The sequence below is a fragment of the Anomaloglossus baeobatrachus genome, chromosome 10 (assembly GCF_048569485.1).
Source record: "Anomaloglossus baeobatrachus isolate aAnoBae1 chromosome 10, aAnoBae1.hap1, whole genome shotgun sequence".
NCBI lineage: Eukaryota > Metazoa > Chordata > Amphibia > Anura > Aromobatidae > Anomaloglossus > Anomaloglossus baeobatrachus.
Window position 1 is genome coordinate 100179432 of NC_134362.1, and position 13823 is coordinate 100193254.

Below are 13823 nucleotides of genomic sequence, written 5' to 3' on the forward strand. Positions count from 1 at the left end.
GGGTGAGTTAAAATGTTTTTTATTTTAAAAGAACATTTTTTGTGCGACCCCCCCTATGTTAGGTTCATGATCTTTGCATTCGCCACTTGGATAAAGTCAGGTTCATCATAGATTAATTATAAACCAATTGTCTGTGAAAAAACAAATGGGTGCTAAAGAAGTTTTAACAAATTATGTATAATTAGACGAAAGAATTATAACTCAAAAGACTATAAGTATAAACTTGATGAAGCCAGGGATAGTTATTAAGTCCTGACCTGTACTATGAACTTGTGCGTGCATGTGCAGAAATGTCTGACCTAGAGGGATGAGGAAACCAGTCCTAATAAAGCCTGCTTTACACCTTGCAATTACGCATACGATATCGTATGCGATCGTACCCGCCCCCATCGTATGTGCGGCACGTTCAATTTGTTGACCATGTCGCACAAACGATTATTTCCCGTCACACGTACTTACCCTTCCATGCGACCTCGATGTGGACGACGAACATCCACTTCCTGGAGTGGGAGGGACGTTCGGCGTCACAGCAACGTCAGCCGGCCAATAGAAGCGGAGGGGCGGAGATGAGTGGGACTTAAACATCCCGCCCACCTCCTTCCTTCCGCATTGCCGGTGGGAGCCGCGGGACGCAGGTAAGATCTGTTCATCGTTCCCGGGGTGTCACACACTACAATGTGTGCTACCTCGGGAACATTGAACAACCCGACGTACAATTTTTAGCTTTTGAACGACGTGCATGCGATGAACGGTTTTTTGTTCAATCGCAATCGCACGTAGGTTTTACACGCTACAATATTACTTACGATACTGGATGTGCGTCACTTACGACGTGACCCCGCCGACACATCGTAAGATTTATTGTAGCGTGTAAAACCCACTTAACATATGACGAGGATAAGTGAGGTGAGAGTGAGAAGTGGAGGGGCTAGAGAGGTCTGTGGTAAAGTGATAAGTAAATTAAATATTTTGTATTATTTAACCTTTTGATAGGCCTTTGAGATTTTGGCAAATGCGAATTTCGGCATCATTTTAGTAGAGTTCAGTTCCACTCGAATATATTCACTCATCTCTAATTAACACCATTGAGCCAGTGTACTTTGCTAGTTTGCTCAGTTTGCTTTGGTCAGTAACCATAGACTTTCCGCAATCTTTCTACCGTAATTTACCAATGGTTTAAAAAACATGGGTGAAGAGGGGCTACTGTTATCGGGAAGCATCTTATCTTCATTGTTCTTACTTCTTGTTTTAGAAAGTGAATTTATATCTGTCATCGGTCAATAGATTAATTGAGTGTGACACATATCAGCTCTGCTTTATGAGATACATTACAGTTCTGCATGCCTATTCATTGCTGCAGAATCTAGAACAAGTTCCCTTTGCTTTCTGCAATCCATCACAGTAACAGGCTAAGCATCATGTAAACAGAAAAAAGCAATCTGTCATAGGAACTATAGGAATAGACACACAGTATATGGTAGACAAGTGAATTTTGGTATATTTCAGCTGAACCCATCAGAGCGGTCAACGGAACAAACATTCTGGACCCACAGGTGCCACATACAGTCGTAGGACCTGTATATGAAATGGGTCTTGTAATAAATAATGTGAGTCCTATTGAATGCCATCAAGCAACATTCTTAAGTAGGATGTGACGATCTGACAGAGGAAGCATGTTGGAAAATTGTGTAACTTTTAATTATAACTCTTTGAATACCTGACAGAATATTGTTTCCGCTGACAGTTTTGATGAGTTTGGCTCCAATATGCCAACGTGCATAGGTATACTGCTATTAAAAAGCTTTTTCCTTATCCCAATTTCTTCTGCTTTTGCCTATTTTTTTACACTTGAATGCTTCAGATCATCAAGTTACTTTCAATATTAGAAAAAAAAATAACCCAGGTAAACATAGAACGCTGTATTTAACTGATGATTTTATTTAGTAAAGAAGAAATGTTCTTCAACCTTAATGAAAACAGAATTGTCACCTAAGCTACTAAACAATATTCTGTCAGGTATTCAAAGAGTTATAATTAAAAGTTACACAATTTTCCAACATGCTTCCTCTGTGAGGGGAGAGAGGTGGGGCGGAGCCAAGCAGTTGGCTCCACCCACCGAGGAGTTCACAGGCCTGGAGGCGGGAAAAGTGACAGTTGAGTGTTGGAGTTTGAGGAGTGAGGAGTAAACACTTTGGTGTCTGGGTTTGTGGCCCAGGCACTGACAGCAAGGTTGGCAGACGGTGGTGGCCATCTGCAGGAGTGATGAAGCAACGCGGAACCGTAGGACTGGGGTCGCGCGTTGGCCCGCCGGTACCGACCGGGTAGCAAAGTGAAGCCAGCACCCACAGGCAGGGCCATCGGACCCCGACCAGGCTTGGAGCTGCCGACAATAGTCAAATTCGAATGTGACCGGAACCCCAGGGGTTTCCTAACAACCAAAGACCCGATAGAAGGCAACCGCTTACACCGTGAGGGTATACAGCTACCGCCTAAGGCTAGAGACCCAAGGGCCAGCGCCTGCGGACAAACGGGCTCCTCCGGCATCCATCCACCGAGGAGCGGACTACCGTTGGGGTTCCATAGTAGTCAACTGAGTACATCAAGGTGCAGGGAAAGACAGCCGCCATCACCTGTCCGGGGAGAGACATTGCAGCCAGCTGCGGGACCCGTCCATCCAGCTGTTTGGTTTACCAGAGACTCTGTCATTGACTGCCTGAGGAAGTACACCAGTGCCATCCGGCAGCGCGCCGCGCTGTCCCTGCAACCCTGCACCTTAGTTATCCAGCCTCCCCGTATCAACACCGGGCCCCGGGACCACCGACCCCTACCCACGGAGGGGGAAAACAACATCCCAACTTCTCCCTACCATCGCTCCCGGTATCCCCGTCACCAGCAGCGGTGGTGCCCATCTTCACCACGACCCGTGGGTGGTGTCATTGACTAAATCCCCCAAACCAACCACCCCTTTCACTCACGAGCGAGGAGCGCCGCTCGAGTCTCCGGATCCGGCCCACCGGTCGAGCCACCAAACAGCAGCAGTCGCACCAGCGCCGGACCCGAGCGTTAGCGAGCGCGCAGCAGCAGCGGCGTCCTCCCCGCCCGCGACAACTTGGCGTCACATACAGGATTGAACCCCTCTACTTATCAGTAGAAGTGCACCTTGTGATCTCCGACGGCGGTGTCTGGTCGAAAATTTTGAAGCGCCGCCATCTTGGCGCGAAAATCTCCCGCTCGAGCGTCTTCTCCGAGCAGGGAAGGCGCGAAAGCGAATCCCCACCCCCAACAAACGGAAGTGCTGAAGAGAACCAAGGGGGGACGGGAAAAAGATGTCTGTGCCCGACGGAGCTGTTGGAGGAGTGGCGGTTGTAGTTGGGAACGGGATAGCCCCTGCTCCGGTCGCAGGAGCGGGAGGGGGGGCACGGGTCCAGCGGTCGCCCAGGTGATGCCGTTCTCCCTGCCCCATATGCCCAGTGCTACCTGGCTGCCGCAGTACGATGGAAAGCCTGATGCTCTGCAGGTGTTCCGGAAAAAGATTAGCCCGGTCCTCAATTTATGTCCCTTGGCTGATAGACAACGGGCAGCGGTAGTGCTAGGGCAGCTAACCGGCGCGGCTGAGCAGGAGGCGGAGACCTGGAACGACACGGACCGGGCCTCGGTGACTACCATTTTCGAAAAACTTCAAATCGCTTTTGTGACCCGCACCGAAGCGGAGCTGAGGATGCAGTTTTATCAGTGCCGACATCGGCCTGCGGACAATGTAAGAAACTATGCCCTGCGCCTGTAAACGGCCCTCCGTACGCTGAAGCGGGTGGACACTATCAGTGATGTGGACAGTAATAAGATGCTAGTAGAGCAATTCCTGCAGGGGCTGGGGTCCGTGGAAGACCGCAAGCAGCTGCGGCTGTGGGCCTTGGAACACCCCAATCTGGACTTTGCAGTACTGAAAGAGCGGGCCATCAAGGCCCTGCAGGCCCCAGCGCCAGACGCTCCTGAGGCGGCCCCGTGGCCGGCTGAGACCGCTCCTATCACGGTGGCGCCTCCACCCCCGACTCTACCGGCTCCTGCAGTGCCCATCAGGATGATGGAGGAACTAACAGCCCAGGTCTGCCGCATGGATGGAGATCTAGCCAAGATCCTGGCCGCACTCCAGCTTCCGACGAGAGCCAAGCCCCCAGGAGGGATCCAGCTCACCGACAGCCCGAAGGACGTCCCCCGATGCAGCGGAGAAGGACCAATGACTCACGGTATGGGCCTCCTATCTGTTACAGGTGCAGCAAGCCTGGTCACTACTCTAGGCGGGGCCTGTTAAACAAGCAACCCCTGGGGCCAAGGGCCAATCCTCAGGAGTAGACACCAATGGCCCCCCTGATTGGCGAGACCGGTACGTCGGAGCTCGCCCCATCATCCCCCTGGCAGTGGACGGTGTCCCGCTCATGGCCCTCTTGGACACAGGATCACAGGTAACCACGATACCATATACACTGTACCAACAGTATTGGGGCACTGACGAACTTGCCCCCTCTGATGATAGCCTGACCCTGATCGCAGCTAATGGACTCCCGCTAACCCAGGTGGGCTACAAGCAAGTGTCCCTGACTGTGGGACGTGCGGAGTTAAAGAATCAAGGGATGATTGTGATTGTCTCTCCAATAAAGGAGACAAACTCTAGCACAGCGCCACCTATTGGAAGTAGCGATCCTAAAAGTCACAAGTGGATTTTCAACAATCCTTTGCAATATGACTCAGGATATATAAGCCAGATCAGAATCCCAATTTGCAGACACGGTGTTTCGGGGTGCTTGCCCCTCGTCAGTGCAAAGTATGGGGGTGTCTGATCTGGCTCATGAGAAAGCTATGTGGGGACCACGGGGGAACACCATTCTCCTCAAGGAGACTTTGCAAGCCAGTCTGGCTGCCAGGTAAGGGGACTTATAGCTGCAATGCCCCTCTGGGAAATATTCAAATTGTCTCTCCAGTAAAGGAGACAAACTCTAGCACAGCGCCACCTATTGGAAGTAGCGATCCTAAAAGTCACAAGTGGATTTTCAACAATCCTTTGCAATATGACTCAGGATATATAAGCCAGATCAGAATCCCAATTTGCAGACACGGTGTTTCGGGGGGCTTGCCCCTCGTCAGTGCAAAGTATGGGGGTGTCTGATCTGGCTCATGAGAAAGCTATGTGGGGACCACGGGGGAACACCATTCTCCTCAAGGAGACTTTGCAAGCCAGTCTGGCTGCCAGGTAAGGGGACTTATAGCTGCAATGCCCCTCTGGGAAATATTCAAATTGTCTCTCCAGTAAAGGAGACAAACTCTAGCACAGCGCCACCTATTGGAAGTAGCGATCCTAAAAGTCACAAGTGGATTTTCAACAATCCTTTGCAATCTGACTCAGGATATATAAGCCAGATCAGAATCCCAATTTGCAGACACGGTGTTTTGGGGTGCTTGCCCCTCGTCAGTGCAAAGTATGGGGGTGTCTGATCTGGCTCATGAGAAAGCTATGTGGGGACCACGGGGGAACACCATTCTCCTCAAGGAGACTTTGCAAGCCAGTCTGGCTGCCAGGTAAGGGGACTTATAGCTGCAATGTCCCTCTGGGAAATATTCAAATTGTCTCTCCAGTAAAGGAGACAAACTCTAGCACAGCGCCACCTATTGGAAGTAGCGATCCTAAAAGTCACAAGTGGATTTTCAACAATCCTTTGCAATATGACTCAGGATATATAAGCCAGATCAGAATCCCAATTTCCAGACACGGTGTTTCGGGGTGCTTGCCCCTCGTCAGTGCAAAGTATGGGGGTGTCTGATCTGGCTCATGAGAAAGCTATGTGGGGACTACAGGGGAACACCATTCTCCTCAAGGAGACTTTGCAAGCCAGTCTGGCTGCCAGGTAAGGGGACTTATAGCTGCAATGCCCCTCTGGGAAATATTCAAATTGTCTCTCCAGTAAAGGAGACAAACTCTAGCACAGCGCCACCTATTGGAAGTAGCGATCCTAAAAGTCACAAGTGGATTTTCAACAATCCTTTGCAATCTGACTCAGGATATATAAGCCAGATCAGAATCCCAATTTGCAGACACGGTGTTTCGGGGTGCTTGCCCCTCGTCAGTGCAAAGTATGGGGGTGTCTGATCTGGCTCATGAGAAAGCTATGTGGGGACCACGGGGGAACACCATTCTCCTCAAGGAGACTTTGCAAGCCAGTCTGGCTGCCAGGTAAGGGGACTTATAGCTGCAATGCCCCTCTGGGAAATATTCAAATTGTCTCTCCAGTAAAGGAGACAAACTCTAGCACAGCGCCACCTATTGGAAGTAGCGATCCTAAAAGTCACAAGTGGATTTTCAACAATCCTTTGCAATATGACTCAGGATATATAAGCCAGATCAGAATCCCAATTTGCAGACACGGTGTTTCGGGGTGTTTGCCCCTCGTCAGTGCAAAGTATGGGGGTGTCTGATCTGGCTCATGAGAAAGCTATGTGGGGACCACGGGGGAACACCATTCTCCTCAAGGAGACTTTGCAAGCCAGTCTGGCTGCCAGGTAAGGGGACTTATAGCTGCAATGCCCCTCTGGGAAATATTCAAATTGTCTCTCCAGTAAAGGAGACAAACTCTAGCACAGCGCCACCTATTGGAAGTAGCGATCCTAAAAGTCACAAGTGGATTTTCAACAATCTTTTGCAATATGACTCAGGATATATAAGCCAGATCAGAATCCCAATTTCCAGACACGGTGTTTCGGGGTGCTTGCCCCTCGTCAGTGCAAAGTATGGGGGTGTCTGATCTGGCTCATGAGAAAGCTATGTGGGGACCACGGGGGAACACCATTCTCCTCAAGGAGACTTTGCAAGCCAGTCTGGCTGCCAGGTAAGGGGACTTATAGCTGCAATGCCCCATGGGATGATTGTGGTAATGAATGTACCCAGTGATCACACCCCGAAAGTAATCTTGGGGACCACCGTGATGGAACATTGTATGAGTGAGGTGCTGAATCTGTTGCAGCAGTTGGCCGCCACAGCAGGAGGAGGCCGGCAGAGAGAGGGCTGTGCAGCGTGAGATCCGGGCCCTTCTGTATCGGCAGCAAGTGAGCTCGACTGGCGGAGAGATTGGTGGAGTGAGGGTAATGGATGTGGCCCCCTTGGTAGTGCCATCCGAAAGTGAAATGATGATCTGGTGCAGGGCAGCAGTAGGCCCCCAGGGGCGCGACTACCCAGCGATGGTGGAACCCACGCCTTCAGAACACTGGCCCACGGTGATGGCGGCCAGAGGCGTGGTTGACGTTAAAAAGGGGAGAGTGCCTGTAAGAGTGCTGAATTGTGGAGAGGAGGAAGTCAGGCTCCCCCGTTATGCTACCCTCACCAAGTTGCTCACCTTAGACCCTCACACCATTCACGAAGCTGTCCCTCCTACCTCGGCATCCCCTGCCAGTAACCATACACCCTCTGCACAGTTAGAGGGGTGGTGCCAGGAACTACACGTAGGTACCGAAACCACACCCACGCATCACAAAGAGGGGGTATACCGGGTATGAGCAAGTTTTCAGCAAGCACCCATTAGATTTCGGGAGGATTAAGGGGATTCAACACCATATCCCTACAGGCCTACACCCACCCATCAAAGAGAGGTATAGGCCAATTTCGCCAGCACACTATCAATGCACTAAAGACATGTTGAGGAACATGAAGGAGGCGGGGGTCATTCGGGATAGTTGTAGTCCGTGGGTAGCCCCACTGGTGCTGGTAAAGAAGAAGGACGGCACCATGAGAATGTGTGTGGATTACCGGAAGATCAACCAGATCACGCATAAAGATGCCTATCCTTTCCCCCATATCGAAGAGTCACTGGCTGCACTGAGAACTGCTAACTTCTTCTCTACCCTCGACCTCACTAACGGGTACTGGCAGGTGGCGGTCGCGCCAGAGGAGCGTGAGAAGACAGCATTCGCCACTCTCATGGGACTCTGTGAGTTTAACAGCATGCCGTTCGGGCTGTGCAATGCCCCTGGAACCTTCCAACGGCTAATGGAGTGCTGTTTGGGACATCTCAACTTCTAAACGGTGCTACTGTACCTGGACGATGTGATCATGTACTCCCAGACATACGAGGCCCATCTGGAACATCTGGCTGAAGTGTTCGCGTCCCTAGCCAAATATGGGATGAAATTGAAGCCCTCTAAGTGCCACCTACTGAAACCCAGGGTGCAGTACCTCGGACACGTGGTGGGCGCAGAAGGCGTTGCCCCAGACCCCGAGAAGATCACTGCCATTCAGGACTGGCCGAGGCCGACCACGGTGAGAGAGGTGAGACAGTTCCTGGGCCTGGTGGGCTACTATCGTCGCTTCATTAAGGGGTATACGAAGATGGCCGCCCCCATGCAAGACCTTTTTGTGGGACAGACCAAGGGTGGCAGGCCCTCTGGAACCCCGTTGGCATGGGAAGAGAAGCATGAAGAGTCCTTCCGCCAACTGAAGACGGCCTTGACCGGGGAAGAAATCCTGGCGTACCCCGACTATAACCTCCCATTCATCCTCTACACCGATGCCAGTAATGTAGGCTTGGGAGCCGTCCTGTCCCAGGTCCAGAACGGAAGGGAAAAAGTGATGGCCTACGCTAGCAGAAAACTCCGGCCCATGGAGAGGAACCCTGAAAACTACAGCTCCTTCAAGCTTGAGTTCCTAGCCCTGGTGTGGGCCATTACTGAGCGATTCCGCCATTACCTCGCAGCAGCTAAGTTCACCGCCTATACGGACAATATTCCGCTAACCCATCTGGACAGTTCACCGCCTATACGGACAATATTCCGCTAACCCATCTGGACATGGCCAAGCTGGGCGTGTTGGAGCAGCGGTGGGTGGCCAGGCTGTCTAATTATGACTTCACAATCAAGTACCGAGCCGGCCGCAAGAACATCAATGCGGACGTGCTATCCCGGATGCCCCACCTATCGGAAGGCAATGATCTCGAAGAAATCGAGCTGCCTGCATTTCACCGGCCACCAGTCAAGCAGTTGCATGTCAAGCAGCAGCAGGCGAACCTGGACCCGCTGCCCAATCAGGGATGGCAAGAAGCCCAAGACCAAGCGCCTGCCATCCAAGTGGTCAAGACCATGATTGAACAAGGTTCCACTAGACTGGACCCTGCTGCTCTGCCTGAGGCCCAACGGCTGTGGAAAGAACGGGCCCGGCTGCATCTGGACCAGGGGAAACTGTATCGGAAACTGATCAACCCGAAGACCCATGAGAAGGTTCGTCAGCTGGTGGTTCCACAGGCTAGTGTGCCCACAGTCCTAGGGGCTTACCATGACGGTGCCGGGCACTTTGGGTGGAAAAAGCTGGAAATGCTGTTGAGAGAGCGGTTCTATTGGAGTGGGATGCGGGAGTCTGTAGGGGCCTGGTGCCAAGAGTGTGGTCCCTGTGCACTGAGAAGAAGGGACGAGGCAGCCAGAAGGCCCCTCTACGCCCAATCATCACTCATCAGCCGTTGGAGTTTGTCGCCCTCGGCCACGATAAACTCACCCCTAGCCGAAGTGGTTACACCTACGCCCTGACCATTGTAGACCACTATTCGAGATTCATGGTGGTTGTCCCAGACAAGGACCTGACCGGCCGTACCGCCGCTAGAGCATTCCAGGCCTATTTCTGCCGACCGCACGGGTACCCGGAGAGGGTGCTTACCGACCGGGGCCCGGCTTTTGCAGCGGAGGTGTTTCAAGAATTCTGCCAGTTATACAGCTGCAAGAAGATTCGGACCACGGCTTACCATGCCCAGACTAATGGCATGTGTGAAAAGATGAACCATCTGGTCCTGGGTCTCCTCAAGACGTTACCGCTGGAAGAGCGGAACCTGTGGCCAGAAAAGCTGCCTGACCTGGTCGATATGTACAATAACATCCCTTCCAGCTCTACCAAATGTACACCAGCGTATTTGATGAGAGCTCGGCCAGGCCAGTTGCCGGTGGACCTAGAAATGAGCTTGGAAGCTCCAGAAGCCCTTCCTTTGACTGCTGGATGGGACACTCGGCGGAGAGCGCAGAAACGACAGGTCCAGGAGTACGTGGAGAGGAACCTGTGTCGGAGCCGGGAACAGCAGGAACAGTACTTCAACAGGCGGGCTCCAACTGGCCCCTTTAAACCTGGAGATATAGTGCTGAAACGAAAAAGAAGAACCCATAAGCTTGATGACCAGTGGGAAAAGACCCCGTATGTCATACAACCCACTGAATAGGAGGATGAGAAGGCCTACCAGATTAGTCATGACCAGGGGAAGACTTCGGCCATGGTGTCCAGGGACCACCTGAAGAGGTGCCCATCGCCGTTGAAGGTGGCAGCTGAAGTTCCAACCCCCAGACCAACCGGGGAGAAAGAAAAAGAGGTGATCCACACAGTAATGGGTGATTTCTCAGCGGACTGGCCTACACAGAACGGCGCGGTGCTTATTCCGGTAATAATGTTCCCACAACCCGTGGAGGAAAAAGAGACGGAAGTTACCGCCAGTGAGCCAGTGCCCAGGGCTGCACCTGTACCCAGTCCCCCTGAGTCTCCACCGGCCCCACACAGTAGATGGGAAGAGGAGTTGACTGTCTCTTCTGTCCCCTTACCCTCCACTGATAGCATTGGGCCCAGAAGGTCCACACGCCCCAACCTAGGCCAACCCCCGCTTAGGTACAGGGAAACTACCATCTAGAGGTGTCATATGTTAAGTATGTAAATATGTGAATGAATGACATTAATCAACCATGACCTTCATCTGATTGTCTACCTGATTATTCCGGCCGTTGCTGGCAAGTTGTCCCCGGAGGGACTTTCTAAGTTTTACCACCTGCATGAGAGACTACTCATGGACATGGCCGAGAACTGGCAGGCCACCCACGAACTGGTGGGCATGTAAATATTTTATGGGATGGAAACCGTTGCCGCCTCCGGAGAGGCAGATTGGAGGAAGGGCCCGCAGCAGAGCAGGCTGGGGCCCGGCCACCACCAGGACCGGTGGCCATCCTCCGGGGGTCAGGGGTCCCCCAAGGACGTGGGGTCCCCTGAAATGACAGCCAAGTGCGAGTAACCGTACCCGTTCCCGCTCGGGCAGCCTGAACCTGGACTGGGGTCAAGGGGTGCTGCCCACTTCTTAGGGGCAGCATCAGGGCTAGGTTGCTTGGGTGGGAGAGTGGAAGACATCCATCCGTCCGTTATTATTAAAAATGTTTTTGTTTATATGTGCAACGTTAAGTGTCCTCACAAAAATGCTTATATGTTCAAAATGTTTACATGTTAATTTATATTTTTACAGCTTTTGAAAAAAAAATAAAACCGGTGATGGACGGGCAGCCCGCGGATGGTCTGCATTTCCCCAAGGGGGAATGTGGCACCCTGGACTAGCCAGGTCATCACAGATAACAAACAAACACCACCACCCCCATCAGACAGGGACACCAGCCAAACAAAAACCCTTGTTGCCTCCCTCTAGTGTCTGATGTTCACACCAGGTGGGGCGGAGCCAAGCGGTTGGCCCCACCCTCCGAGGAGTTCACAGGCCTGGAAGCAGGAAAAGTGACAGTTGAGTGTTGGAGTTTGAGGAGTGAGGAGTAAACACTTGGGTGTCTGGGTTTGTGGCCCAGGCACTGACAGCAAGGTTGGCAGACGGTGGTGGCCGTCTGCAGGAGTGGTGAAGCAATGCGGAACCGTAGGACCGGGGTCGGGCGTTGGCCCGCCGGTACCGACCGGGGAGCGAAGTGAAGCCAGCACCCACAGGCAGGGCCATTGGACCCCGACCAGGCTTGGAGCTGCCGACAATAGTCAAATCCGAATGTGACCGGAACCCCAGGGGTTTCCTAACAACCAGAGACCCGATAGAAAGCAACCGCCCACACCGTGAGGGTATACAGCTACCGCCTAAGGCTAGAGACCCAAGGGCCAGCGCCTGCGGGCAAACGGGCTCCTCCGGCATCCATCCACCGGGGAGTGGACTACCGTTGGGGTTCCATAGTAGTCAACTGAGTACATCAAGGTGCAGGGGAAGACAGCCGCCATCACCTGTCGGGGGGAGAGACACTGCAGCCGGCTGCGGGACCCGTCCATCCAGCCGTTTGGTTTACCAGAGACTCTGTCATTGACTGCCTGAGTGAGTACACCAGTGCCATCCGGCGCCGCGCTGCCCCTGCAACCCTGTACCCTAGCCATCCAGCCTCCCCGTATCAACACCGGGCCCTGGGACCACCGACCCCTACCCACGGAGGGGGAAAACAACATCCCAGCTGCTCCCTACCATCGCTCCCGGGATCCCCGTCACCAGCAGCGGTGGTGCCCATCTTCACCACGACCCATGGGTGGTGTCACGGACTAAATCCCCCAAACCAACCACCCCTTTCACTCACGGGCGAGGAGTGACGCTCGAGTCCCCGGATCCGGCCCACCGCTCGAGCCACCGAGCAGCAGCAGTCGCACAAGCGCCGGACCCGAGCGTTAGCGAGCACGCAGCAGCGTCGGCGTCCTCCCCTCCCGCGACACATGTACCAGTACATAATTGCACAAGAAAGACACTGTGGTAGAATGGTATTCAGGGGAGAATTGCAAGGTGCAAACCACTGGTGACCGAAAAGAACACACTAACCCCAACACTCTAAGGATAATATTCTGTGGTATTGTTCGGAAGATATGGGACCCAGTATATCTCCCATACAAATAATACTAGTTTCTACCATAAGAACACAATACTGAGAGTAAAATATAGTTGTGGTAGTGTAATGCTGCTTTGCTTCTACAGGACCTGGACAACTTCTTACCAGATTGTACCTTGATTTCTGCTGTCTAAAGGGCCTCTTTCACACGTCCGTGTCTCCGGTACGTGTTTGGTCCATTTCCTCACGTACCGGAGACACGGGCACACGTAGACCCATTAAAATCAAGGGGTCTGCGCTCACGTGCATATTCTGCCATGGACCGTGTTTCCGTGTGGAACATACGTGTGTCCGTGTGCTCCACTCACAGACATGTCCGTTTTTCTCCGGCATCACGGGTGTCACACGGAACGCAAACGGACCACACGGATGTGCTTCGTGTGACATGCACCGGAGAAAACACACGTGTTTGAGAAAAAAAAAAAACTTTACTCACCTTCTCCAGCCCTCCTGTTTCTGCCGCTGCTGTCACTTGCTTCCGACCACCACTCATTATGCTCATTGAATATTCACTTCACTGCGGCCGGAAGCAGCAGCAGCGAGGAGTCGGCAGGACCGGAGACCGAAGATCAGCACCCTGGACAGCGAAGCCAGTGAAAGGCGAGCATAAAGTTTCCGTTCTCCGTGTGTTATCACGGATAACACACGCAGAAAACACGTGTGCCATAAACACGGCTCACGGAGGGCAAAACGCACCTTTGACACATTCGTGAAAAACGTGCGTGGTTTTTCACAGACGTGTGAAAGAGGTCTAAGAAAAACTTGAAAATGAATATTCACCCTCCAATTTATGATCTAAAACTAAAAACTTGGGTTATGCAATCGAGCTATGATCTGAAACATACAAGCAAGTCCACCTTTAACGAGGAAAAATAAAGATTTTGCAGAAGACCAGACAAAGTAGTGACTTAAATTGCATTGAGATGCTATGGCAAGACCTTAAATAGGCCGATCATACTCAAAATTCCTGTAGTCAAAATAAACCAATCCTTCAAAGAAGATGGAGCCAAACATTTCTCCACACTAATGTAAAAGACTCATTGCAAGCTATCGGAAACATGTGTTTGCATTTGTTGGTGATTAGATTTAGGAAGGTGTAGGGGCAATTACTTTTTCACAAAAATTAATTTTTAACTGCACTAAAT